At 45.5% G+C, this 27971-nt stretch overlaps 1 long non-coding RNA gene across 4 annotated transcripts; it reads right to left on the reverse strand.

The window, feature by feature from the left end:
• Positions 1-2012: 2012 nt before the first annotated feature.
• Positions 2013-6383, reverse strand: LOC116589090. Of its 4 annotated transcripts, none has more exons than XR_004285191.1 (4): positions 5971-6383; positions 4578-4671; positions 4141-4255; positions 2013-2894 (listed from the first exon to the last, which is right to left on the reverse strand). It is a non-coding gene; the product is annotated as an uncharacterized LOC116589090 (long non-coding RNA). The 4 variants fall into 4 exon arrangements; XR_004285190.1 differs by having other exon boundaries at positions 4578-4711; XR_004285193.1 differs by lacking the exon at positions 4578-4671 and having other exon boundaries at positions 6118-6383.
• Positions 6384-27971: the final 21588 nt, after the last annotated feature.

Genomic DNA, 27971 nt, shown 5'->3' on the forward strand with positions numbered 1-27971 from the left:
TTCCCTCCTGCCCCCCTTTCTCAGCTGTGCCTGTCTACCACTGTCTGCCCTTGACTCCTCTGAGAGCGGGTGTGTTCTACTGTGCCTCTCTGGCTTAGCTACCTCTCAGGGGCTGTTTTTGTTTCTAATGCTTGACAGTGTAACACCTAACAGTTTTCCCCAGTTTCCATATTAACCTGCCTCACAGGGAAGATGAAGGCTGTCCTCTCCATGGAGCCAAAGGGGGAGCCTGAGCTCAGGGGCCTGGGCCAGGACTTGCTCACCCCTCCACTCCAGCTTTCTTACTGTTAAACCGCAACAGTGGGCCTGTGTTCCTCCAATGGGGGTACACACTTTCTGGAAAATCTGAACACTTTCCAAATGATACTCAGGCAAGGATAGCCATAACGGCATCCATGCCCACAGGTAGTCTTTGCTAATGATAATCTGCTTGAAAGAAAGTATCTTCCTCAATTTACAAAAGAAGGATATATCCCTTGCCCATCCCAAATCTTGTTTTAGTTCTTTGCTGCAGGAGGGCCCCTGAAGCAATGGGATAAATTAAAATTAATGATGAACCAAATCCCTTCAGCTCATAAGGCTTTGTGTCCTTCCCTGTCTTATACATATTTCTGCAAGAAGGCCATGTTGGCCCATGGGGGCTCATCATTCAGAATATCAAAGTAGCATAAGCTCATGGTGTTGATCCTTTAAAATGTAGTTTTTGCAGGGCAGTTGGATTTTCCGAAATACAATCAATCAAACACACAAAAAAATTTTCACCTGCTATCCTCGAGCTATACAGGCTTTATTCAGTAAAGTAATGAAAATTTATTTTATCCAATAATATAAAATATTGATTCAAACGATAGTCAATCCTCATCTCATTTCAACATACATAATAGTTAACATTTCCTGTCTCCTATTAGTAAAACCTATTTTTAAAACGTGTGAAAAATTTTAGATGTCAATGTAAAAATGCGTGGATGAGTACATAGATTTTCAAAATTCTTTTACAAGGTGTATAAGCCAACGTTTGGAGAGGCTGGAGTAGGACACTTGCCATCAAGGATCATGGTTGTTTTTATTCTATTTTAAGGTATACTGACTTTCTACTATGTGCCGGGCACAGTGAGCCTTCTTTGGACTAAGAGCATCTCTCTGTGCTCCAGAAATGCTCTGTCTCCTGGTGGTGGGTGACCTGGTCTCAAAGAGCTCTGTTGTCAGCCTTCCACACTGAGAAGTGTGTGGATCAGACTCCAGGAGCAGAAGTTGTGACTCACACAGAAGGTCATCCTGACAGGGCAGTAGGCACCCAGTCCCACATTCTGGGCCTTGAGTATTCTGGTGTGTCTGGATGAACGAAAGAAGTGTCAGCTCAAGAGGGCCTCAGTGAGGGTGCGTGTTATCCTGGGAGTACACCGGGGACCCAGAGAGCCAGGACACAGCTGGGCACACACAAAGGTCACAAGTTATGGAATATGCATACACGCTGGGATTGGTGCCCGGACATGTCATCCCACAGGTGTGTGAGATACAGAAAGTGTGGCCTCGGGGCCAGCTGTGGATCAGTGTGGGGCATCATCCACAGAGCCACCATGGAGGAAACTGGGCTTGAGGGGGACTTTGAATGACAGACAGAATGTGGGGAATTGGAGAGGTAGAAAGGTGCCCAATCGCCATCAGACGTGTTTGAGCAGCTGGTCTGTGCTCAGCAACTGTCAGGACCCTGAGGAACTGGGGGAGGTGGATACAGATTTGATAAGGGAACCCAGAAAAATTCAGGTCTCCCTGCAGGGAAGTATGTGATTAAGGCCTAGGTCCCTGAGCAATGAGAACGCCAGGAATTTAGAAGAGGCAAAACTTGGGGCGCCTGGGTGTCTCAGTGGGTTAAAGCTTCTGCCTTCTGCTCAGGTCATGATCTTGGGGTCCTGGGATCGAGCCCCGCACTGGGCTCTCTATTCAGCGGGGAGACTGCTTCCCCTTCCCTCTCTCTCTGCCTGCCTCTGCCTGCTTGTGATCTCTGTCTGTCAAATAAATAAATAAAATCTTTAAAAAAAAAAAAAAGGGGAAAACTCCCACTGGATCTGATGGGTTAGGCAAGAGGGGTGGCCTTGGAGAGGAGAATGAGCCCAGTAGGAAGGGTAAATAGGATGTGGATTGTGGCGCAGAGGTAAGGGCATCCCAGGTAGAGAAAACAACGGTGGCCGAGGCTTGGCCTGGAACCATCCTGCCGTGTTGAGCAAACAGCTAAATGAAACACTCAAAGACTGGGCTGCTAAAGCCGTCTCTCCTTCAGTGAGCGAACATTTTCGAAGCCCCTATCTGCCAGACACTTCAGTTAACCAGTGAGGAAGACGCACTGAAGGATGGGGAAGAGGGCTGGGAAGAAGAGGTTCAGATCACAGGGAAGTTTACAGCAGGAGGTCGCAGCGGGTCTGGGAAGCTGGAAGGGGGTGGGGTGGCTCAGGTACACTGGTGGAGGGAAGGGGTCTTTGGAAGGCAGGATTGTGACCGAATAGGGAGGGTCTCCAAAGCCAAGGAGAAGCAACTGCTCTTCACGCCCAGTGCACGTCACATGATGGAGCTCGAAGCCGTCACATGTCCTTCTCTGCGGAGACGGCTTATTGCTGGTTAAGCCCCTGGAGGATGCCAGCGACACGGCAGCTTGCCGGACGGGTTTGCACCGAGAGGGGGTGGGGGGCAGGGAGCCAGTCAGGGACACAGTCACACAGCCTGCATTATTCGGTCGCAGGCCCCCAGGGAGGACGAACACATCCGTGCAGTTGATTTCAGGGAAGATTTACACCACAGCTGCATAGATTGACCTCGTTGTCACTATTGACATTCTTCCAAGGGAGAGCTTTACACTCCGGTGGTGGGGGAGGCAGGTGGGCACACATATATAAATTTTGCTGGAAAGCAAAGAGGAGACCATATTATCATTCCAAAACTATGATCAGATTTCCCACATATTCATTACCAGCTATCAAATCGGCTTCCTCCTCTCTGTGTTCTTCTTGCTCTCTTTAAAAACAAAACAGAACAAAACAAAACAAAAAACAAAACAACAACAAAAAAAAAACATTAACGTTCCTGTGGTACTATGACCATTATATCCACGGTATTTACAAGAAACCCTCACTACAACCGCAGCTGTTAGAATCATGCCCCATCACAGCTCAGAGAGGAGAAAACAGGGTTGGGTCTTCAACTGCCCAGTAATCAGACCACAGCCCGGGACCATTTGGTGACGTTCCAGTCCGGCCCTTAGCAAGCCCATGTGTTTTTACGCAGCCGTTTCCAGGGCTCTCGGTTACAGGGAACATCTGGGACGCGTGTGTAAGCCATCTTCACAAGGAGAGGCCCAGGGTGCAGGGGGCGGTGACAGGGGGCAGAGCTCTGTGCACAGACTCCAGCCCCCCAGAGCAGGCCTGCTCTGGGGGGCAGAAGTCTATTTGCAGACGTATTGGTTCCTATGGAGCAGTTAGACGTGTGGGTCTGTGGCTCCTGCCAGGAAGACTGACGTCAGGAGTGTGATTGGTGGGATTGGTGAATGGGTCAGTTAGCTTTGCACAGAGGCAAACTTTGTTCTCTTCACTTAGCTGCGCCCCCAACCCGGCGGGCTGGCGACAAATGGCAACCAGGTGACGGGAGTGGTGCTCTCCCCAGGGAAAGCAACTGTAAGCTCCTCCTCACCGAGGGCGGGTCAGGAATGTCATCCTCACCCATGGAGAATGGTTTATTGTTTTTGCAGGCACCCGGTGTGTAATATCTTCAGCTACCCTCCCAGGAGCCACGCTGTAAATACAAAATATAATCTCATTTACACTTTAGGCAGGCAGCAAGATACATCGGGTTGATCAAAGGCTTGGACACAGGAGGAGCCAAGATTTGCTTCCCATCTTTGGGTCAGGGCATCGGTACTTGACATGAAAAAGTACTGAAGGCCAAGGGAGAGTTGATGTAAATCATTTAAACCAGAGGCTCAAGGCAGAAGATTGCGATACAACGCTATCCCTTTCCCCAGAGGAACACAAGCAAACAGAAACTGTTTCTACAAAGGGTCTTGAGCAGGAGATGTTAAAAGGCAAATGCTTATCAGTAACCTTTGATTTCAAAGATTCCTGGCTGTTGAAACAGTGTTTCTGTCTCTCTTACCATCCGCTTAGATTTGACAAGTGACTTGAACCATTCCTTTTTACTCTGAGATGTTCAAAAATATGTGTGCAATCTGCAGCCAAGAAGGTTTTCTTTCAAATGATTCTCTGTCTACCTACAGGAAAGAGAAGACATGAAATCGTTGCAGAGCCAGATGGTCTGGCTTTCTCTGCATTTGGCTACGAATGAGACACAGCCCATTCGGAGTTGTCAGGCGTGCAAGGTGCATCTCTGCACGTACACCACCATCACTCTTCCCTTAAAGAGCCTCTAAGCTACCACAGTAAAAGTAATCCCTCCACATGCTTTCAGGCTACAGTTTACATTTTTATTTTTTCCTTTAAGAGGTCATTGCCCATAGGGAAGATGCATTATTTTTTTCTCATTTTATTTTTATTTTTTAATTTTTATTTATTTTTTCTCATTTTAACTGGCACCTGTAATTCTTTCAAGGACATTTCCTATTCTGTCTCTAAAGTTGATGCCAAGCTGTGATCTTCCTCATACAGGTATGTCATTCTGGACTCAGATCTGAGAGGGCGGAGGAAGAGAAGGAAATGCAAATAAGATGCTAAACCAAAAAAAAAAAAAAAAAAAAAAAAAGTCAGTCTATGGACTCATTAGCATGCTATTTTCATTACTCAAATACTTCCCAGATTACTGGGTGCTCATTTTGGAAATAAAAACATCTATATCAAAACATCAACAAAAATATTTATGGCCAATATATCTAAAGATTAATATTCTTAATGCATTTGAAAAAAACTTCGAGCTGAAAGTCAACAAGTTTTTGACCCACAAAAAAACGTCAGTTGCCTATGGCTCATCAGAATACTAAAGCTTTAACAGATAAATGGGCCCAGACTATTAGTAAAAAATATAAATGGCTTCAAACACATGAAAAACCATGTAACTTAATAACCAAAAAAAAAAAAAAAATGCAAATAAAAAGCAAAACCAATCTGTTTTCAGCTATCATAAATAGCAGGAATGCTTAGTAAGACTGACTGTCCAATGCTCGGCATAAAGAAACAAGAATGGTGCTCGAGGGAATGCAAGTTGGCATAACCTTCTTGGAAAGCAAATTAGTGATAATGTAACAAAAAATGTGGGTTTTTGAATGTTCAAATCTTCTAGTAATTCCAGTTCTGTGAATTTATCTGGGGGAAAACTGTTCTGTCCAAAGATGTACATTGCGGTATTTATAACAGTAAAAATGTGGAAACAAGCCCCATATCCAAGAATAGAGAAATTAAACAGTAATCAGAAGCAAGGAAAGTAGCCTTAAACAAACTTGTCTATAAATCTCTCTTTGGCTGTTTAATAATTGTGTGATGTTAGACACATTACTAAAACTCTGAGCCTCAATATTTTTTAACAATTTGTATCATTGAAAATAATTCCCACTTTGTTGGGCTCTTGTCAGGATTAAATGGGAAAATGTATATAAATTGCTTAAAACTGTGTCTGGAATGCAGAAATATCAGCTTCTCCGTATTATTATTATTTGGCCTTCTCAATATTCTTCAGCTTTTGGAAGAATATTTAAGCATAATTTGTAATAACAGGAAATTTCACATTATGTTATGTGAAAAATGAGAGCATAGAACGAAATAGAGATCATGGTCCAGATTCTGTAAAATATGCATAGAAAAAGAAAAAAAATGGATGAAAGAGAAATCAAAATTTAATGGGTTGACTGTGTCTTAGAATTAGGGGCGATTTTCCTATGGGCTTTCAACTTCTGTGTCATTTCCAAGTGAGCTATAATGAGCATGCATTATTTTTATCATCAAGAAAGGATAAAATATATTTCTTAAAATACATCACCAGCCTCTGGTGTTGGTTTCCAGACAGAGCAGGTAGTTGTTTTTATCCATGGCTCCCAGGCAGGAGGGAAGGGTAGCTGAGAGGCAGGAACAGAGGTCTAGATGAGGAGCTGGCAGCCCGGCTTTGGGGTCCTGGATTTCCACTTACCCTGCAGTCCTGGCTGCCGTGGGCTGTGCTGCTACGGGGAGAGCATCCAGGGAGATCTGCTTCACTGCAGAGCTGGTGGGGAAATGCCTCCTTACTCCCACACTGGGTTTCCTGTGGAGCTCTCTGATACAGTTTGGTTCCCTTCTCCTGATGCTGGTGGGATGGAATAATTTGGCCAAGATATTCTTTCAGCTCATATCCCTGTGATGGGCAGAATTGTGTCCCCCTAAAATTTACATGTGGAATTCCTAACCACGGCCCTCCCCCACCACCGCCCCCACTGCAGGATGTGACCTTATTTGGAAATAGGGTTGTTGCCAAAGTATTGGGTTTAGATGAGATCATCTGGGTGAGCTCTAACCCTGTACAACTGGTGTCCTTATTAAAGGAGATGTGGACACAGAGACAGGCAGAGTGTGGGCACATTCTCCAGGCAGGGAAGACACCCCCCGAAGGCTGGAGTTACATTGTCATGAGCCAAGGAACCAGCGGAAGCTTGGAGAGAGGCCCAGAGCAGATCCTTCACAGCACCTTCCAAGGGAGCATGGCCTTGCTGACACCTGGGTTTCAGACTTCTGGCCTCTGCAACTGTGAGGCAGAAAATTTCTGTTATTCAAACTCCCCCTCCCCTTCATTTTGTGGTACTTTGTGAGGGCAGCCCCAGCGAATGAAGATGGCGCCCTTTCCTTCAGCCCACAACGCCTCTTCCTCCTTCCCTCCCTTCCAGTGGCAAAAATAAAAGACTTCGGAATCAAATGAGTGTTCTGACACAATCTAATGGTGCCCAGTGCCCTCCCCCAGGGCTCTGCACAGTCTGTGACTCAGTGAAGTTGCTCAGTGAACCAGTCATGGTCCAACCACAGCGGCTTTCTGGTCAATCACATGTGGCGAGTCATAAGTAAACTCTGCCACCTGCGTCCTGCGAGGCTGTGTATGGTAAGAATCTGTATATGACCTCACAGAGTGGGTCTTTATCCCAAATAAAGATGATAGAAAAGATGAGATAAAGATGAGAGAAAACGTTATTTGATATTAGTAAGAACAAATTTAAAGTACTGTATTTAACGTGTCATACATTTGTTTGAATGTGAAAGAGGCACTAGAAGTGGCTTAACAAGTTCGAAAAACACATCTCTCTCCTGTAGAAGCCCAAGGTGCCATGGGGCCTTGGCTGGTGAGGTTTCTTTATGTTATGGACGGAACTTTGCATCCCCTTCAAATTGCTATGTTGAAGTCCTACCCAAGTGTAATGGTATTGGGAGGGGGGTCTCTGGGAAGGAATTAGGTTTAGATGTAGTCATTAGTGTGGGGTCCCATGATGAGATTAGTGTCCTTAGAAGAACAGAAAGAAAAACTGGAGCGCTTTCTCTCTGTCACATGAGTAATAAGGTGACCATCTAGTGGGACCTTCATCTTAAACTTCCCAGCCTCTGAAACTGAAGAAAGGTCTGTTGTTTAAGCTGTCCATTCCATGGTATTTTGTTGTGGCAGCTTGAGTGACTACGACAATCTTCTTGCTCTGTCAGCATTTCCCTTACCACTGTATCACACCCTCATTTCCAAAAGGATTCCCTGTCACATTGACATTCCTCTCAACAGGGAAGAAGAAAGGGACAGGGAAAGCCCAGTCTGTCCCAGTGAGGCAAACTGCACCCAACACTGCCCCGTGTCCCACCAGCCAGGAGTTGATCCCGTGACCATTCTCAAAGCAAAGGGAGTGAGAGAATATAATCTTTTTTCCTGGGCAGACAGGGACAAGGCTAAAAAACCTTTTTTTTTTCCTTTTTCTGAGTATTTTTTTGAAGTATACTTGACACCCCATGTTATATAATTTTAGGTGTACATCATCATCCAACATCTCTATGTGTTGTGCGATGTTCACCACAAGTGTAGCTACCATCTGTCACAATACAACACCACTGCAATACCATTGACAATATCCTCTAGGCTGGCTCTTTTATTCTGGCTTATGTATTCCATAAATAGAAGACTCTGTCTCCCACTCCCCTTCACCCATTCTGCCCATCCCCCACCAATTTCCCCTCTGACAACCATCACTGTATTCTCTGTATTTATGGGTCTGTTTCTGCCTTTTGTTTGTTTTGTTTTTTAGATTCCACATATAAGTGAAATCATACAGTATTGTTTTTCTCTGTATTATTTCACTTTATGTAATACCCACTAGGTCCATCCATGTTGTTGCATATGGCAAGATCTTATTCTTTTTATGTCTGAGCAATATTCCACTGTAGATACATACACATCCTCTTCTTTATCCATTTATTCATAGACGGACACTTAGGTTGCTCCCATATCTTGGCCATTGTAAATAATGCTATGATAAATATAGGGGTGGATGTATCTTTTCAAAGTAGTGCTTTCACTTTCTTTGAGTAAATACCCAGTAGTAGAATTACTGGATCATATGGTTTTCTATTTTTAACTTTTTGAGGAATCTCAATACTATTGCCCACAGTGGCTGCACCAGTTTGCCTTCCCACCAACAGCGCAGGAGAATTCCCTTTTCTCCACATTCTCACCGTCCCTTGTTTCTTATCTTTTTGATTCTAGCCATTCTGACAGAGGTGAGGTGATAGCTCATTGTATTTTTGGTTTGCACTTCCCTGATAATAAGTGATCAGCATCTTTTCATGTGTCTGTTGGCCATCTGTATGTCTTCTTTAGAATAATATCTATTTGAGTCCTCTGTCCATTTTTAATGGGATTATTTGGGGGTTTTTTGAAAAATTTTATTTCTGTGAGAAAAAGGAAGACAACTTTTTGGGAGTAACCTTCTCTTTCCCTCAGCAACCAAAAAGATTTTTGTGACATGACCTTTTTGCTAAGTTGGGAACACCTGAGAAGTACATAGTTTCCCTGGCACTAGGGAAATCACTGAACAATGTATTAACTGGAGAGAGATGGAATCCTGTTTGCACTGTAGGAAATGGAGCCCCTTGGGCAGAATGAACCATTATACCTACTTTCCTCTTGCTCCTGTGTTTACATCTAATGAGCATTTGTCTCTACTGGGATCCACCCTCAAGGTCCCTGTCAGCCAAGAAACTGGCCTGTGGGTACATTTACTTCCTTTCAGAAGACTGAGGGGGTCAGTGGCTCTTCTGAGCTATTGGGTCCCATCATCCATGTAAGACAACTACTAAATGTACAGTGACCTGGGCACTGTTAGAGCCACCAAACTCTGCCCAGAAAGGACTGAAGGAAAGTAATCTTGATGTTTTGTGTCTTCTAGAAATTTAACATTGTAAAAGGAGCTCCAGGAAGGAACGCAGAATGGAAGATTCTAGTTTTAGTTTTGCTGGTTTCAAGCTTGAGTTCTAGGAACCATGGCATCCTCACCTATAAAATGAGACACTGGGGCGCCTGGGTGGCTCAGTGGGTTAAGCCGCTGTCTTCGGCTCAGGTCATGATCTCAGGGTCCTAGGATCGAGTCCCACATCGGGCTCTCTGCTCAGCAGGGAGCCTGCTTCCCTCTCTCTCTCTCTCTGCCTGCCTCTCCATCTACTTGTGATCTCTCTCTGTCAAATAAATAAATAAAATCTTTTAAAAAATAAAAATAAATAAAATGAGACACTGAGATTTACTGTACAAACCATTAGGTGTTTCTATATGCTATGAAACAGAGATTCTATGCATACCCAACCAAGGAGCATGAACTGAATTCCCCTCAGGCTCAGGAAACAGTGGGCTGATATGACTTGACTTATTTAAATTGAAAAAGAAACAAGGGTAAACTTACAGTGTCCACAGTTTAGACAGCAAGTTTTTATTCACAGGACGACAAGGAGTAAGGTAACTTCCATATGAAGAAACATGGATTACCATTTAGCTTGGAGGCATGAATCCAATGGACAAGTGGTGGAGTCCGGAATTACCCTATGAAGTAGAGTGGAGTCCAGGTGTCCTTGACAGTCCCACTGATGGCTGGGAGTGACCTTCCCTCACCCCCACCCACCTCCATCCCCTCAGTGCCAAATCTCAGGGTCAGGGCAATGTTAAGAAGCAAATTGTAATTAGCATGAGGAAGAGGAAAATTATGTGTTTATGGTGAAAAAAATTTAAGTGGAAGCCCTCATGATAAGTCATGTGTGTGACAGACCAAGAGTTTATCTCTGCATTTGTGAAAGCAAGTCTTCGTTTCTTCCTTCCTTTCTTTCTTCCTTCCTTCCTTCCTTTCTTTCTTTCTTTCTTTCTTTCTTTCTTTCTTTCTTTCTTTCTTTCTTTCTCTCTCTCTCTTTCTTTCTTTTAAGATTGCATTTATTGGACAGAGAGAGAGCAAAAGCAAGGGGAGTGGCAGGGAGCGGGAGAGGGAGAGGGAGAAGCAATCTCCCCATGAGCGGGGAGCCTGCTCAATCCCAGGACCCTGCTGAAGGTAGACGTTTAACCAACTGAGCCACCCGGGTGACCCGCAAACTATCATTCTAAAAACACTGCAATTACAAGAAGTAGGAAACACAGATGATCAATCCACCTGATAATTAAATTTTAAAAATGTTTTTGGGGAACAAATTGGGTTCTATTTTCAGAATCAGCAGCTTAGAGATGTGAATTACCTATTAATATAAATCCATTTCATCTAACTTTCCCTGTGTTTTGTTTCCATTGCCATAGTATTGTTACGACATTGTGTATGTACAAATAGAAATGTCTGTCAATATCAAATAAAAGATATCTTTAGGCTCTTTAAAATTTTCAATTACTTTCTTCAGTGTGTCTTGACTAATTCTGGACTTTCCTCTCGGGCTCCTTCCTGTTTTCTTTAAATTTCTGTCAGTGATTCACCACCATCTAGTTCTCATTTCCAGTATATAACACTGTACTGGCATAGAATAGGCATTCGATAAATATTTGATGAACAAATGAAGCCATATTAGTGGTTCTTAATATTTGGAATAAAGACTCCTTAGGGAATATGATGAAATCAGTGGATTCTCTCCCCAGGTAACCGAACTCACAATTTTGCATGACAGTTTCAGGGCTCATAGCGCCCATCCTCTGACCTAAGGGCTCTTCAAACCCCAGACATCACATTACAGTGTGAGCATTTTTGAAAACACTAAAAGCTATTTGCTATAGGTACCTGATCTAAGAAGGGAAGATGGTTTCCAATATTAAATTTATGACCCGGTAATTCAAGACACTGTTTCCCACTACTGGTCCCAGAGGCACTGTCTGTAATGAAGAAAGTCTGAAGAAATCGGTACCCGAAGCATCCACAAAACTAATTTAGCATAAATTGCCCAAAGGGAGGCCATCTCTAGGTCTCCTGCCCAGTAAGCACTGCCTCTGACTGAAAGCATTGCTGAATGCTGGCATGATAGAGGCATGTGAAGGATGGAACATGTCCTTTTTCACCAGCTTAGCTCTCTTTCTCAATCAACACTCACAGGGAGGCAATTCTAGCCCAGATCTGCCTTCGCTTCAAGTGTCTCATTGTTATGTAAATGAGTCTTTTAACTCATAGGCTCGGACATTTGTTCGTTTGTTTTCTCCCACATTAGGGATATTTGAAATGTTTTGGCTAATCTTGCTTTAGGGAAAGTGCTGAAAAGTAGGTCATGGTTCTTTCCCTAAATAGAGTTCAGGCAGACAGCTCCCATGCAAACTTTGGTGTCTATCTTATAAACTCAGAAGCCAGGCTTCCTGTTAGTAGGGGTAATACTTTGGTCTATGCCGGGATTTCTCAACCTTGACACTGTTGACATTTTGGGCAGGATATTTCCTGTGCATTGTAGAATGCTTAGCAAGATCCCTGACCTCTATCCACTGGATGGGTAGTGTCCTCCACCCAACTCCCACTCCTCCGCCCCTGGCATTAACAGTCAAAATGTCTCCAGACATGGCTACGTGTTCCCCAAGGGGCAAAGTCACCCCTAGTTGAGAACCACTGATCTATATGTATCCTTGGTCCTTTGAGTATCATAATTGTAAAGTTGAGAAGCACAGGATTTTAAAAGTCCTAGGAGCAAAGCCACTTCCAGGAGATTTACTATGGACAGACCACAAATGAGTTGCTTTTTCCAAAACATGTACACTTCCCACGCCTGGCTTAGGGTCCTCACTGAGACTACAGAAAGGGAAAGAGAAAGCAGCACTTCCTTTGAGGGAGTGGCTAGAGTTTGATTCCCTGGCCTTTAATTCACATGAAAATCCGTTCTACCAAACTCACAACTACTCCATAGGAGAGCTTCTTGGCAGAGGAGAGAGGGAGCCCACTGGGCTGCTTGGCAAAGGAGACATAGTCTCTTCGAGGAAAATCACAATTTACTCCCAGAAGACACGGCACAGCAAAAGGCTTGGGCACAGTTGTCATGGGGGACATGGCTCCCATGGCACCTGGAAAGAGAACACAGGTGTGCTGCCCAAGGTGGAAAGAAACACATCTCATTTGTCAAGCATAACTAAGCCAAAGACCAGCTTCCTTAGCGTTTCTCAGTGGCCCACTACAGGGACCCACTAGCTCATCATTCCTTCTCTTTCCCCTTCCACTGCCCTCCCCCAACACACACATACACTCCCAGAAAATTTGGGAAGTAAAAGCAACATAACTGCCTTCCTGCAGTCTCCCACCCCTGGAGCACAGGCCCAAGGCCCTACCGGCACCTCCAGAACTAAACATCCTCAGACTTGATCCAAGACCTCCTCACAATGCACCAAACTCAGCCCCAAATGACAAAGCCTCTGGTGAGCTCTGACTTCCCAACTGCACACAAAAGACCAAGTGTTTGCCCTGAAGGAAGCCAACTACCAAGGTTAAGCCCAAACCCACAAACACACAAAGATCAATATGTTTTAAATCACTTTATTGAACTCATTGCTATAGGCAGCTTTCATGCCAGCCCAGGGCAGCCTGTTCGGCTACCAGATCTCCTAGACAAAGGGAACTCTCTCTCTCTTCTTTAACTCTGCAGTCATGGACCCTCTGAAGGTCATCCTCCCACTTCACCTGCCTACTTAATCCCAGCTCCTCTCCCCTCCTTCCCCTCCCCCTTCCCCACAGTCACATCCTTTCCTTCAGGGACTGTTATGCAACTATGCTAATGGCGTAACCAAATCCTTGTGTTGAGCAGTTATTGTGCAAGGCTGGGTAACCTGGGATAAATGTCATCCTCATGTTCATGAAGCCCCATACCAGAGCACTTTAGCAGTATCTTTCCCCAATAAACGCTTGTGGGGGGAAAGCTGTGCCCAAATAAAAATTGATTTTATTTTCCAAGTAACCCATTCAGGTTGAGATGTTTTCCATTTTTGAATGATTTCTTTATTGGCATCTTGGTCCTACCACTTTAACAAGCTCTGCCTCAAAATTTCAAGTGAATAGTGAGCTCTGAATAAGCACTTAGAGATGCTGGAGTAAATTTATCAAGATTATTTATAATAGCAAAAAAATTGGAAGCAACCCGAGTGTACAAGGGAAAACAATAAATAAATTGAATCCATATTCACACAGGCCATACTATGAGTCATATTCATATTCTCAAAGAATTCTTAATCTAATAGAAAAGCTAAAAAATTCTATACTGTGGTCCCATTATTCAAAGAAAAATAAAGATGATAATAAGGTTTATATTTTAGGGCAGAAATGATATCGTAATGAGTGGGTTTAAATCCCCCTTTTTGTACATATCTATAGCTTCCAGATTCTACCCCATGAACTTATACTATTTTTACGTTCAGAAAAGGAAACACTATTTTTTTTTTTTTTTAATTTTTACCTGACGTTAATGCTGGGGTAGGCAGAATTCCATGATGACCCCAATATTTCCACTTCCTGGCGCACCTGCCCTGTGCAATCCCTTCCCCTGGAGCGTCAGTCAGACTTGTGAATATCACCAAGACCAATGTATGGTATCTGGTAAAAGGGAAAGTATTTTGCAGATGAAGTGAAGTAAGTCTCTAATCAGTTGGCTTTAAGTTAATTGGAAGAGAGATTATCCTGGGTGGGCCTGACGTAAGGAGGTGGACCTTATTTTGGAACTAAGAGAAGAGCAGCAGCAGAGAGGTTCTCCTCCCTCCCGAATCTCTGGTTCTGACACTCAGTCAAGACACAGATTCTAGGGGCACCTGAGTGGCTCAGTGGGTTAAAGCCTCTGCCTTCGGCTCAGGTCGTGATCCCAGGGTGCGGGGATGGAGCCCCGCGTCGGCTGCTCAGCAGGGAGCCTGCTTCTCTGCCTCCTTGTGATCTCTGTTTGTCAAATAAATAAATAAAATGTTAAAAAAAAAAAAAAAAAACACAGATTCTACCCCCTGTGGCCCTAGAAATGACTAGAGAGCTGTCCTGGGCTCTAGAAGAGAAGACAAAGGCCAAGAAGAGCATATAGAGAGAAGAAGGAATCAGAGAGAAGCCCAGCATTTCTGTCCCATCACTGGCTCTGAGGAAGCAAGCTGCCATCAGTGATGCAGCTGCAAAGGACTGAATTCTGCCAACAAACACCTGCAGTTGGCACAGGACTCCAGCCCCAGCTGTCACCTTGATGACAGCGTGGTGAGACCTTAAGTATGTCTGGACTCCTGACCCATGGAAACTGAGATGACACATTATGTTATATAAAATTGCTGTTTGGGGTGCCTGGGTGGCTCAGTGGGTTAAGTTTCTGCCTTTGGCTCAGGTCATGATCTCAGGGTTCTGGGATCGAGTCCCACATTAGGCTCTCTGCTCAGCGGGGAGCCTGCTTCCCCCTCTCTCTCTGCCTGCCTCACTGCCTACTTGAGATCTCTGTCTGTCAAATAAATAAATAAAATCTTTTAAAAAATTACCATGTTTGTAGTAATTTTTCACAGAAGAAATTCACAATAGGAAACTATTAACAAATATTGCTTTGAAAATACAAAGTAAATCCGGTAGCCTCGCCATTACATTGGCACCTGCAGTCATGGCTGGGAGAAGCCAGGGGAGCAGCGTCTTATCGAGGGTGCAGGAGGAACCAAAGGGTGCTGTCACCAAGTTTCCTTGAAGTCCCCCACACCTCTCATTTATATACTTGACCCCATAATCCAGTCAGCCCCCAACTTTTTATTAAAACTTTTAAAATAACCAAAGATGCACAAATTCCAACGTGGAATGAAGCCCACCATCTCTCCATGCCTACACCTGTGCCTCCAAGCCTTGTTGGTGGAGACAAAGGCATACAGTCACAAGAAAGACATGACCATCATCCTCAGATGGACACACAGGGCTGCCCTAAACTCACAACACTCTCCAATAAGTGTGTTCTCTAACCCTTAACTCCGTGACTATCTCAGATCTTCTGAAATTTCCTCAAAAGTGTGACCCCTCCTCCTTACCTCAACCCTTGCCACTCACCTTCAGCTCCTACCTGCTTAAACTCAGTTGAGAAAATGAAATCTATCAGCTAAAAGTGCCCTCACTTTCCCATAACTAATTTACAAAGCCACTCAAACCGCCGTCTTCTTGTTCATTTCTCCTGCTAAAATGGAGGGTGCATTGCTCCTTTTGTCAATGGCTAGTCCTTCCTCACACACAGCTCTGTGGCACCGTAGCTTTCATTTACACCCTGCCCCACCCCAATCTAACGTCTTTCTCCCCACCTTATTAAAGCTGCGCCCTTCTTCTCTATTCATATTTTCTCCCATGTTTTCTCCAATGCTTCTATTTATGGCTTTAAATACCAACCCAAGTATCAATGGCTCCCAAATGTCTGTCAGTGGCTCAGAACTCACTTCTGTGTAATCTTTAAATCTCCTATTCCTCTACCACTCATAGCCAAGGTACCTGCTAAGCTGCTATTTCTGTCTCTGAAATGCATCTCATTTATCTGTTCATGACTTTGCTTCTCCTGGTCATAACCCCAGTCCACCTCACCCTCAAAATCTCTACTGAATCCTTTCTTGAACCTTCTAGATTCAGACAAGTCTCAAATTTTGCTACCTATTTGAATAACCTGGGGAGCTTTATAAAATTCCAGGCTGTACCCCAGTCAGAATGTCTGGGATGCAGGACACCCAGATATCAGTAAGATTTTGCACTCCCAAGGGATTCCAATCCACAGCCATATCTGGGAACCCGTGTTCTGATTGGGCATTCACGTGTGCCCCCTCCTGTCCATTTTCCCCATTAGAGCCACAGGGACGAGCCTGGTGATCCCTGTTTAAGAGCCCTCGGAGACTCCTGATTTCATGTGGAATAAACTCGAATTCCTACCATGGCCACAGGCCTCAATCTTGCCCCACCCACTCCTCCCACTCACCTTATGCTGCTCTTCCTTCCTACTCTCTCAACACCCCATACCCTCTGCCTGCCATTCCCCTAGCACACCTTGCTTCCATCTCAGAGCCCTCAGGCGTGCTCCTCCCTCTGTCTGCAGGGACAGCAGGCATGTTTATCCTTTGCCTCCCCCAAAGAGCCCTTTGTTGACCCCTCACCATCTGTTCTCTCCCAAAGCACTGGCACTTCTTCTTAGTCACATTTCTCACCAATGGCATTCATAGATGTCTGTTTCTTTGTTCATTATCCCTCCCTAAAGTCTGTGAGCTCCAGGAAGACAGGCATGTGTGTTTTGTCACCACTGTATACCTAGCATGGTGGTTGGGCCATCATGGTGGCTGGCACAAAGTAGAAATGCTCACTAAAAAAATAAGTGATAGGTGAATGGCTGAATTAAGGAGGGAACAATAGCAAGAAATGAAAACATACTTTTCCAACACAGGGTGATATTAATCTCAGACTTACAAGAACCCTTAACATCCATAAGAGAGTCAACTGAGAGACTTTCTTAAATGCTGAGAGCCTTGAATATGACTGTAACATGTAATTTTCTCCATTTCCTAATCTACAACATAACTTCTCATGGGGTCTTTATGAGACTGAAATCATGTTTTGTGTTGAATGAGTCATTTCAATGCAGAAGCTCACTTAACAGCTAAGGGGACTTGTTCCCACAACAGCAACACAATCCCTCATATTCACCCTTGTACCTTTCCAAAATTACAGATTAGTACATGCCAAGGACCTGCCTATTCACTCAAGTATTGCCAAAACTGCGAACATTAAATCTGAGATTGCCAAGAATCCACCATACCTGTTGCCAGAAACTCCAGTTTCCTTTGTTCTTGCAGTTCTATGTGGAGTGCTTTTCTCAATTATTAGCCCAGTTAACCCGAATTCTTTCTGATTCTGCTCAAAGGTCTTCTCTCAAACCAGCCCTTCTTCACCTCCTCCCCACTGGGCCCACCTGCAGTGCCCCCATGGCTTCCCATAGGTCTTGGTGTACCCTCTCTCAGAGTGTTCATCAAACTGTCCTGCCATTAGTTGCTAAATGGTCTGTCTCCCTCACTGGACTGGGAGTCGTGGAGGATGACTAGGCCCAAATCAAGTTCAACTGTTGACACTTTGGGAGTGTATTAGTCTGCTCTGACTGTCATAACAAAATACCACAGATCTGGGGCATAAACAAAAGAAATTTGTTTGCTCAGTTCTGGAGGCCAGAAGTCCAAGATCAAGGTGTCAGCAGGGTTGGCATCTCCCAAGGCTGCTCTCCTTGCTTGTAGAGTTCTTACACGGTCTTTCCTCTTGAACACACACCCCTGGTGTCACTGAGTGTCCACATTTCCTCTTCTTATGAGGACCCAGTCATATTGGGTTAGGGCTCACCTAATGATCTCATCTTAACTTAATTAACTTTAAAAAAAAGATTTATTTATTTTAGAGAAAGAGAACATGCACACAAAAGGAAAAGGGGTTGGGGGAGAGAGGGAAAGAATCTCAAGCCGACTCCACATTGAGCACGGAGCCTGACACAGGGTTTGATCCTCTTCCCCTAAGACCATGACCTGAGCAGAAACCAAGAGTTGAATACTTAACAGACTGAGCCATTCAGGTGACCTTAACTTAATTACCTTTTTAAAAGACCCTGTCTCCAAATATAGCCACATTCTGAAATATGGGTGGTTAGGACTTCATATGAATTGGGGCGGCGGGTGGGGGGGGGGAGTCGTAATTCAGTCCACAACAAGAAGTGATTGATTAGTAGATGTAAACAAGTGTTTACATCTACAGGGATGGAGGAAAACAGAAGAAGAGGCACAGATCTTGATTAAGTCAATGTCCAATTGACAGTTCAGTGACCCCAATCTTGGAAGTTACCAGGAAGGAAGCGGGGGTTTCCTACTAGTCTTTAGCCAGGGCAGATACCATACCACATATGCTCTCTCTTTCTGGTCTCTTAAATGCCCATCAGCTGTCTTGGGCAAGTTACTCTGTCCCTCCATTTCCTCATCTGTAAAACAGGGATCAGAAGAGTATCCATCCTGTGCATTGTCTGGAGGCCCAACAGAGATCATGCATACGAATGGCCTGATGACATACCTGATACTTCACCATCCACTTGCAGCAGCAGAGACCCTGATGTCATCGTGGCCCCTACTGCTTGCGGTTCACTATGCAGATCAAGTATGTAGACACATGTACTACAATGCATCATCTAGCTGCATTTCTGAGATGCCATTTTCAGTGTTTGGTAAAATAAAATGTTATTAACTAGCTATGATTTAGAAATGTTCACCACACAACTGTGGCTAAAAAAAGTTGTAAATCTACATTAAAAGTCAACTACGAGGAAAAGAGCAAAGAAGAAAACCACTGTTGAAACCTGCTTCCTTCCACCCGTGGTCCTTTCCTCGTGCACATACTCCCCTATCAGAGCTGAAGTAATAAGCCACTCTGGAGCTTTCCTTCTCCACTTGTCGGCAGAGGAAAGGCGGTACCTTCAAATACTTGTTTGCTTCAGCAAAAGCCATCTTAAGCCTCTGGGGGAACCCCAGTGGCACAGATGATATTCTCACGTTGTTGATGTGCTCCTTCTGGACTTGTGATTTCTCCCTTCAAAATGACTACTTCCAGTGTGAGAAGGATCGGCAGCATCACAGCCCTTGTGACAGAAGCTGTCACTGTCCCATGCACGGAGCAGTCGGCCACCCCGTGTGGCCTCGGCCAATGGCGCATGCTTGCACTCACCTTGGTCACCCAAGGGCAGCAGTGCAATACCCCTCTCCTGAGAAGCAGGTGGAGAATGTTTACCGTCTGCTGGCTGTGCTCAGAGAGACGCCCTCAGAACAACCATGGGTCAGGAATCCCTGCTTCTGTAGCTCAGCCCAGTCAGAGGCTCCACCCTTGTCCGTCCTAGAAATGGCGGCAGAGCCTTTCTGGGGAAGTGGGGACAAAAAAGGCCAAAAAGGGCACACAGAGAGAAAAGAATGAATCACCGGGAGGCCCAATCTTTCTCTACCTTCACTGGCTGCCCAGATCAGCAGCTCCTCAGACTCTCTCTTTCCTCTGCCCGCTGACCTGCCCTGAAAGGGATGACCCCACAGAGGGGCGGGTGACCGCAGCTTCAGGACACAAGTCAGGGGAACCTGGAAGTGTCCTGTCCTTGACTAAGATTAAAATCCCATCAGGCACTGAGCCCCAGCGGCTCACTGTCCGGGCTGCTGTACCAGACCTTGGGAGTGTGAGATCGAGGCGCTGCACCACCCAGCCACATGAACTGGCACGTATCTCCTGACTGCTTTATACCTGCTGCCATTGTCTGTGCACTGTGATAAAAAACTACTTACCTCATTGGTTTGTGAGGTTAAAATGATAGGGAGGAATGAGCTGATTATGTAAAGCACTTGGAATCTTAGGACACAGTAAATGGTATCAGGTGTCATGGCCTTCATTGCCTTTGTCAAATACCACAGACTGGGTGGTTTAAGCAACAGCAAGCTATTGCTTACAATTCTGGAGGCTGGAAAGTCCAAGATCAGAGTTCCACCCAATTTAATTCCCGGTGATGACTCTTTCTGGATTGCAGACAGCCACCTTCTCCCTGTGTGTTCCTGTGGTGCAGAGAGAAAGGGCTCTGGTCTTTTCCTCTGCTTGTACAGGCACCAGCACTGACAAACTAGGGCCCCACCCTCATGACCTCATTTAAACCTGCTTCCCAAAGATGTCACCTCCAAATACCTTTACTGAGGGTTGGGGCTTCAAGATGTGAGTTTGGGGACAGAGGGACCCAAGCGTGCGGTCCATAGAAGGTTCGCTGCATTTCCCATTAGGGTTTACATTCCCCAGAGTAACATCTTATATGTGCAGCAAGAATGATCTTCTGTGATTAGCACATTCGTGGTAATCAATTGCTAGACACATTCTCTTTATGGGAGGACTTTCTTAGGCTCCATCTCCAAGTCTCTGCTTTGAAATGTCTCTCTTTCTGGTTTGCATGGTTCCTGTCCTGTTGGCTAACGCATGTCCCTCTGCTTGGCCCCTCTCCAAGAAAAATGTGCTCAGCTTGTCGCTTGATTTACCTTCTGAGATACCGCCTCTTAAGTGGACCCTTTTGCTCTGTGCTCTGCAGCCTGGATAACTCCTGAGCTCCATGGTAGATCCATCTCTGGCTTGGTTGGGGGACTCTGACAGCCAGAGAGCTGGGAGTAGGGACATGGGATGGGCTCAGTAGCAGCTGGTAGGAAAAGAGATAGGAAAAAATGTGGGCTTAGTTTTAGGTCTGTAATATAGAGAAATAGAGAGTGCATAAAGGCAGACATAAGGAAATATGATAGTAAAAATAAGAAGATATTAAATAATGCAATATTTTTACAATTTCTCTCCTCCAGACTGAGTTCAGACATGATCAGAGACTTGGGTCCAGGCCCCACCTATCAGGCAAGCAATGCATAGTGCCCTTTTACAGATGAGCACATGAGGTGGGGCAAAGTGGGGGCACTTTTCCTCTTGGGACTCGGGCCTCTAATTCCTAGAGCCCAGCAAGGAGGGAGCCATGAACATGCACAGTGTAAGGGCAGGGGCCCCCTTTGTGCATGCCCGGCCTCTCTCTCGCAATGCAGCCTCTAACTGCCTGTGCTCTCTCCCAGGCCCACTTTCCTTTCACTGAGTTTGGTAGCTTAGCACCTCACTGCCCCACTTGATTCACTGCCCTGGGAATCCATGGATCCAGAGGAGGCTGAGAAATGACGGAAATGTGCCTGGCATTTGTGCTGGTACTCCCCAGGCAGCTACAGTTGATAACCAGAGACCCTGGCCTACTTCGTGGAGATGCAGTGAACAGGTTGGGAGGAAACAAGAAGGTCCTGGAGATACGCAGTTCACACCCATGTGCTCACTCCTGTGCTCACAGTATTATAAGTGAATCAAGTTGTGTTCTTTATCTCTGCAATGGTTGGGGGTTGCACACTCCCTGCCCCACCCTGCCTGTCTCTTCATGGATAAACTAGGGAGGAAGGCACAGTTCACTACTTAATGGACTGCAATTGTACTGTGTATTTTCAGATGCAAAGGAAGTATGCCCTTCTATTACACTGCATACAGACACAGAGTACTGTTTCCCACCATTCACACATACCTCTGGTTCCTTTGTGTAATAAGCATGTCAGTTTATTAAATGTAAAATGGAGGAAGGGTTAGGGAACATTTTATTCATTTTTTTTTAAGATTTTATTTATTTATTTGACAGACAGAGATCACAAGTAGGCAGAGAGGCAGGCAGAGAGAGAGGAAGGGAAGCAGGCCCCTTGCTGAACACAGAGCCCAATGTAGGACTCAATCCCACGACCCTGAGATCATGACCTGAGCCGAAGGCAGCAGCTTAACCCGCTGAGCCACCCAGGCACTCAGGGAACATTTTATTCTTAACACATGAATGGTGGAAGTTCATTTTACATGCCCCACCCCCCAAACCCTGATTATAGGATTCTTGTTGGAGACAAAACAATGGTTTCCAAATTATGGACTCTGAAATAATTACCCTCAGAAGTGAAAATTTGAGCTTCAGAAGATAAAGAAGGAGGAAGAAGAGGTGGAGTGGGAAGGAGGCAAAAGGGGGAAGGCGAGGACAGAGAGCAAGAAAGTCAGGAGAACATGTGCTGAGGCACCCAGGTAGCTGGAGACATCAGCTGGAAGAAGTCAGAGACTTCTGGAAAATGGCGGGTCTCTGATGGAAGTGGAGAGCCCTGGGTGCTGCCCTTGCGAGCTGTCCCAGGTGCTGCAGGAGTGAAAGGGGAGCTGTGATCTGTGGGTTCCTCATGCCAAAAGAACATGGTGAGCACTGCACATGACGGCCTGATGGGAAGAGTACCAGGCCCTGGGCCCTGAGGCCACCGTGCCCAGGGCCTGGTACTAAGGCTCCCTGGCTTCTGCTGCCTGTTTATCCCACAGTGACAAGGGCCAGCACATTTGGCCCTTGCCTGTAGTGAAGATGGAGACAATCTAGTCCCTGAGGCAAAGAAGTAGCCACCCGGTGGGTCCCACGGCCATGCTGGAAAGCTCCCTTGAAAGAGCCATGATATGGTAGGAAAAAAGCAAGGATTCTTCCCTGGTTGGTTTGAGTGAAAGGAGAAATGGAGGGACTCCTACCTGGACCACAGCTACTGGAGTAGAGGAGCTTCCCGTCCTCACCCTTCCGCATCCATCCCTGACAGTGAGACTCGCCCTCCTTTTCTACTTCCCTCCCTCTCCATCTCTGTCTCTTCCTCTTTCTGTCTCTCCTTACCTCTCTGTTTTTCTCTTTCTTGGTTTCTCTCTTTCTGTCTCTGTCTTGGTTTGTCTCTTTTTGTCTCTGTCTCTCTCCCCTTTTCCTATAAATGGTGCTACCATAACTCAAGAGGCAGAAGACTCTCCCAGACTGCTGGTTAGCTGGCTGGCTATTTGGATGATCTGCTCTGTCCTCTGTGCTGTGCCGAGTACTAATGAAGCCACTGAAGAGCTCAGTTGGCTTTATAATGCAACAAAAATTTGCGAAGATGCATCATCCTTTAGCATTTCGGATAGGTTGATGATCTATGTCAATCCATGAAGAGAACAGTCACTTTTGTCCTTTCAGATGGAAAACGTGGTTACATTTCACTGGCAAGATGCCCCACTGGCAGCTTGGACATGAGTGTGACTTAGTGATTCATGTAAGTCACATCAGCCACAATGCTAGGGACAGACACAGCCATATCCCATTTTCCAGGTTCAGGCACACTGATCCTTAAGTCACAGGAACACAGACAAGATGGCCCCAGAGGAGAAGGAGAAGAATCAAAAAATCTATACCCCAGGTCTCTGACTCTTTTCCAGTGATGACGATGTGACAATGAGGGAGGGCTTTGTTGGGATGAGTCCATCCTAGGGAAAGGGCAGGACTCTTTGCTCTTCAGGAACTACCTGGATACTGCCAGCTGGCCAGTCCCTTTCCCAACAGGGAGGAAATCCTTCTGGGTAGGAGTGTGGGCCGTCTCCAGGATCCTTCACCTGGTTAGATTCTACTGGTCTCATCATTTATTAAACATTTTTCTAAAAAGAGAAAATAAGATTTCTCCTCCAACTAGCATGCTTCTTGCCACCAGGGATGATCACTAGGCAGAAAGAACTTGAGGACAGGATCCCTGCTGGTATGGGACAGTTTCCCTAGGAAGTGTAAGTGTAGCTTGCAGCTGTTGGTATAGCTCAGTTCTGAGGACCCACAAGAAATCACCCATTTCCAGACTAGAACCCTGACACCCCAGCTTCTAGCATTGCCTGGGCTGGCCACATCTCCTTGTTGTCACCCATTTAAGTTGGAGCTTAAAGAAAGGGAAGACCCCAGGGAGGGCATGACTAGATGCAGGTAGTCCTGAATATAACCAGCATTTTTCCATGCCTTTTCATCCTGGTTGGATACTGGGGAATAAAGGGAGCCAGGAGATCTAAACGTGCTCACAAAATGCCTCCATGTAAACTAATCAGTGCGATACCCTTTTCACCTATACATTCTTCCCCTGAACAGATGCTGAGAATGCAAAGTTCTGATACCTTTGTGTCCTTGGCTTGACGAGATGTTCTCTGAATTGAGGCACCACTAATGAGGGGGTAGAGGGCAAAGATAATGGGTCCTTAGGGAAGCTCACACCTGAGGAAAGAGTAGGCTCTTGGTTTTCCAAGAGTCAGGACCAGGGGAGGTGAGGGGACCAAACTACTGAGGGCTCCAGCACTGGCCAGGATGTTGCCCTGAGAAGCTTGCCTTAGAGGGTTATGCTCACAAAGGTGGCAACACCAAGACATCTTTGGGGATGGTACACCTCAACCTACCCTCACTCAGACAATGTTTCCTCGCATAGGAGACAGCCTGTGCTTCACTCCAGATTGACACGAGACACCTAGACCAATCTTCAGGGAGAGGGGGAGAAGTAGACAGACCTCCAGTCTAGGAATTTTCACACCGTATGAGTCAGGATTCCCAGAAAAATGGAGCCAATAGGGTATCTATATGTCTATAACTGTATCTATATACAGAGAGTTGTTTGAGGAAATGGCTCACAAGACTGGGGGCTGGCAAGTCCAAAATTTGCAAATCAGGCTTGTAGGCTGGAAAAATCTGGCAAGAGGTAATACTGTGGTCTTGTATCTGAGAGCAGAGCAGAAGAAGGATTCCCTCCTTAGGGACCTAGGTCTTTTCTCTTAAGGCCTTCAACTGATTGGGCAAGACCCACCCACAATACAGAGGGTAATTGGCTTTACTCCATGTGTGCTGATTTAATCACATCCAGTAAATACTATGTAGCAACATCTATTCTGGTATTTGACCAAATGCTCAGGTATTATGGCTTAGCCTAGTCAACAGGTAGAATTCATCATTGCACATACCTTAGCTATTCAACTGTTCATACATTTCAATATGTTACTGGTCCTAGGGGACCCTCTAGTAACCTGACCCTTCTTGGGGAAAAAACAAATGTAGCAATCAAAATAACAACAGAGTGGAAGTTACAAGGTAAATTGATGAATGGATTCAGTAGCAGATGCTATGGGCAAAGCTTCACAAGTGCCCTATAAGAGAGGACACCCCATACCTCCCAAAACATGCAAGGTGAAAAGGTCTCATCCCATCCTCTTTAACAACACCTGGCAAGAGACGGGGTGCTCTTCACCAACCTGAGATAATATCTGCTCGTTTTTTCTCAACCATGAAATTTGGGGAGGATTAAAAAACCAAAAATGTCATACTTATCAACATAGCTTTGCCTTTAATTTCACCACAACGGTTCTGGTAAATCAGTTAAACACCATGCAAATGTTTGGACTTAAAGTCCTCAGAATATTAAAAAATCTTACAGTGAGGTGCCTGGGTGACTCAGTTGGTTAAGTGTCTGACTCTTGATTTTGGCTCAAGGTCATGAATCAAGCTCTGTGTTGGGTTCTACACTGAGTGTGTAGTCTGCTTGGGGATTTCTCTCTGTCTCTTCCTCTGCCCCTCCCCCCTCAAACTCATTTCTTTCTCTGTTTTTCTCTCTCTTTCTTTCTCAAATAAAAAGGTAAAGAAATGCAAATAAAATCTTTTTAAAAATCTTACACCAATAATGAATGATTTATCCATTCAATTCAATCCAACAAACACTGGACAGCTAATATGACAGATGTCATGCTAAATCATGTGAGGGGCACAGAAGTGAATCAAAATCTCTGCCACCAGGCCTCTGTCTTCTCCCCCACACTCACAAATTGGGACTGAGAGTACAGGTGGGCTTAGAATGTGTCAGGTCATGTCATTCCCCTCACCACTCCTCAAACACTTTGAACAGCTTCCCATGCCACTCCTTCAAAACCAGTCCTTATGGTGGATTCCTGGGTCTCTGTGACCTCCCCAGTTCCCTCCCTAACTTCCCTGACCCCCTTTCCTACCACTGGCCCCTAGGCCCACTCCACTCCAGCCACAGTGGCCCCCTCCCAGGAATCCAATAGGCTGGCACACTCCCCAGCACAGCCACAGCACTTACGGCGGTCTTTGCTGGGATTATTCTTTCTATAGGACTGCCCATTCCAGGAAGTGACAAACCCATGGTTTTCCCCAGATTCTCCTTGAAGCATTTCTGTCACATCTTCTTTAAAGGATGGGCAAGCTTAAAGAAGCTCAGACTTCTCAAAGTCCGAACACTTGCCTCTTCCTTAATGCAAATGGTGCTTCCAAAAGGGCTTGTCTTCTATAGTAGCTACACGCCACCCCTGGGACATTACGTTCTTTACTCATTTACTCCACAAATCCCTTATACTGGTCACCCACTGCTGCATAACAAATGACTATCCACTTAGCAGCTTTAAACAACATACATTTATTATCTCCCAGTTTCTGGGCATTAGGGGTCTGGGCATTAGGATCTAACAGGATCCCTGCTCAGGGTCATAGGCTGCAGTCAAGGTGACAGGCAGTCTGTGTTCTCATCTAGAGGCTTGACAGGGGAACAATCTGCTTCTAAGATCCCTCAGGTTGTTAGAAGAATTTGTTTGCTTGTGGTCGTGGGTTGAGAGTTTCACATTGCTCTCTGGCAACCAGCTGGAGGCTTCTGTCCATTGCTAAAGGCCACAGCAGTTCCTTGCCACGAGCCCTCCATAGGCAGTCACAACACGTAGCTGGCTTCTTCAAGTCCAGCAGGAGAGTGAGATGAGTTGGCTAGGAAGACAGAGTCATAACATAGTCTTACAATCATCCCTTTAGGCATAGTCTCTCAGTCAGTGCCACATCACAGAACCCTCCTACGCTCAAGGGGAATGGGTTATGCAAAGACACAAACACCAAGGGAGGGAATCACGGGGACCACCTTCGAGTCTGTCCACCACATCTTATTTTGCATCTAACTCATTCTAGCCTAGGCAATCATGAACTTCAACTTAATTGAGAGGGAGATGGCTCTTAGCACGGAGGATTTACCCTATGTGATTTATTTGAGCCAGAGCTTGAGCCTTCCCAGATTTCCACCCCAATCACAAAAAGTCCTGATTTGCAAGGACATAGTTGCCTGGGACAGGGCAGGGAGGGGGCACATGGCTGTGAGGAGGACAAGGATTTCCTGTATTTCCCTAAAGGAAACATGGCCCCACGAAGACTGGAACTAGCACTTAACCAAGAAGCAACTTTAGCAACCAGGTAATACCTAACTGCGGCTCGCAGAGGCAGCTTCCAAACCCCAACCCAGCTATTTTCTCTGCTATAGCTGAAGAGCAGAAAGCCCTGAGCAGCAAGAAGCATGGATGGTGATGGACAGCCTTCCATATTAATAACCATTAAGTGTCAGAAATTAGTTCACCTCAATGGCAGGCTGTTGCTTACCAGTTTATTACACTTGACCTGATAGCTCTGAGATGTCCCTCTCACGACAAATGCCTTCGCACCGTGCAAATGAAATAAAAAGGGCTTAGAAGAAAGAACTCCAGCTCACATTCTTTAAATACCCTTGCCCTCCAGCAGCAGCCCTGCTAGAGCCCTGCTAAAAGGTGATCCTTCTGAAAGCTTAATCGCTAGGGCAAGAGATTTCCTTCTCCCCTTACAATAAATTGTGAATTAAAAAAAGAAAACATACTGAGCTTTAATTTTAAACGGAGTCACCCTGGGGGTGGTGGAAACACAGCCGGCTTTGACTTTCTGTTTGGCTTCTGGCTGGGAGGACTTGAGGGCTGTCAGAAGTGGGTGTTATTGCTGTCGACCTGGCAAAATCACATTCTTCTCTCTGTGGAGAAGGGGGGAAAGTTAAAGAGCTCAGGGAACAGTGGGTATGTTCCCAGAGGCAGGCACAACCATTGGGAGCCCAGCACTCAGCTCACCCCCATCAGGCCAGGGGTGAGGAAACTCAAGATTTTTGCCAAGGGAGGGGCTACAGGAGAAATGGACAGCGGGAACATACGCACTGAACACTATGCAGCTCCAAGGGCAGAACATGGGCTCCATCCCTATGTCTTACCCTTTGAATGCCTTTGGGCAAGACATTCACCTTCACTTGCCTCACCTGTAGAGTGGGGAGAAGAATGGCTGTTCTGTCCACCAAATAGCACTGAAAATGGCCATCGCTGTTAAGTTCTTGGGAATATG

The sequence above is a fragment of the Mustela erminea genome, chromosome 4 (assembly GCF_009829155.1).
Source record: "Mustela erminea isolate mMusErm1 chromosome 4, mMusErm1.Pri, whole genome shotgun sequence".
Taxonomy (NCBI): domain Eukaryota; kingdom Metazoa; phylum Chordata; class Mammalia; order Carnivora; family Mustelidae; genus Mustela; species Mustela erminea.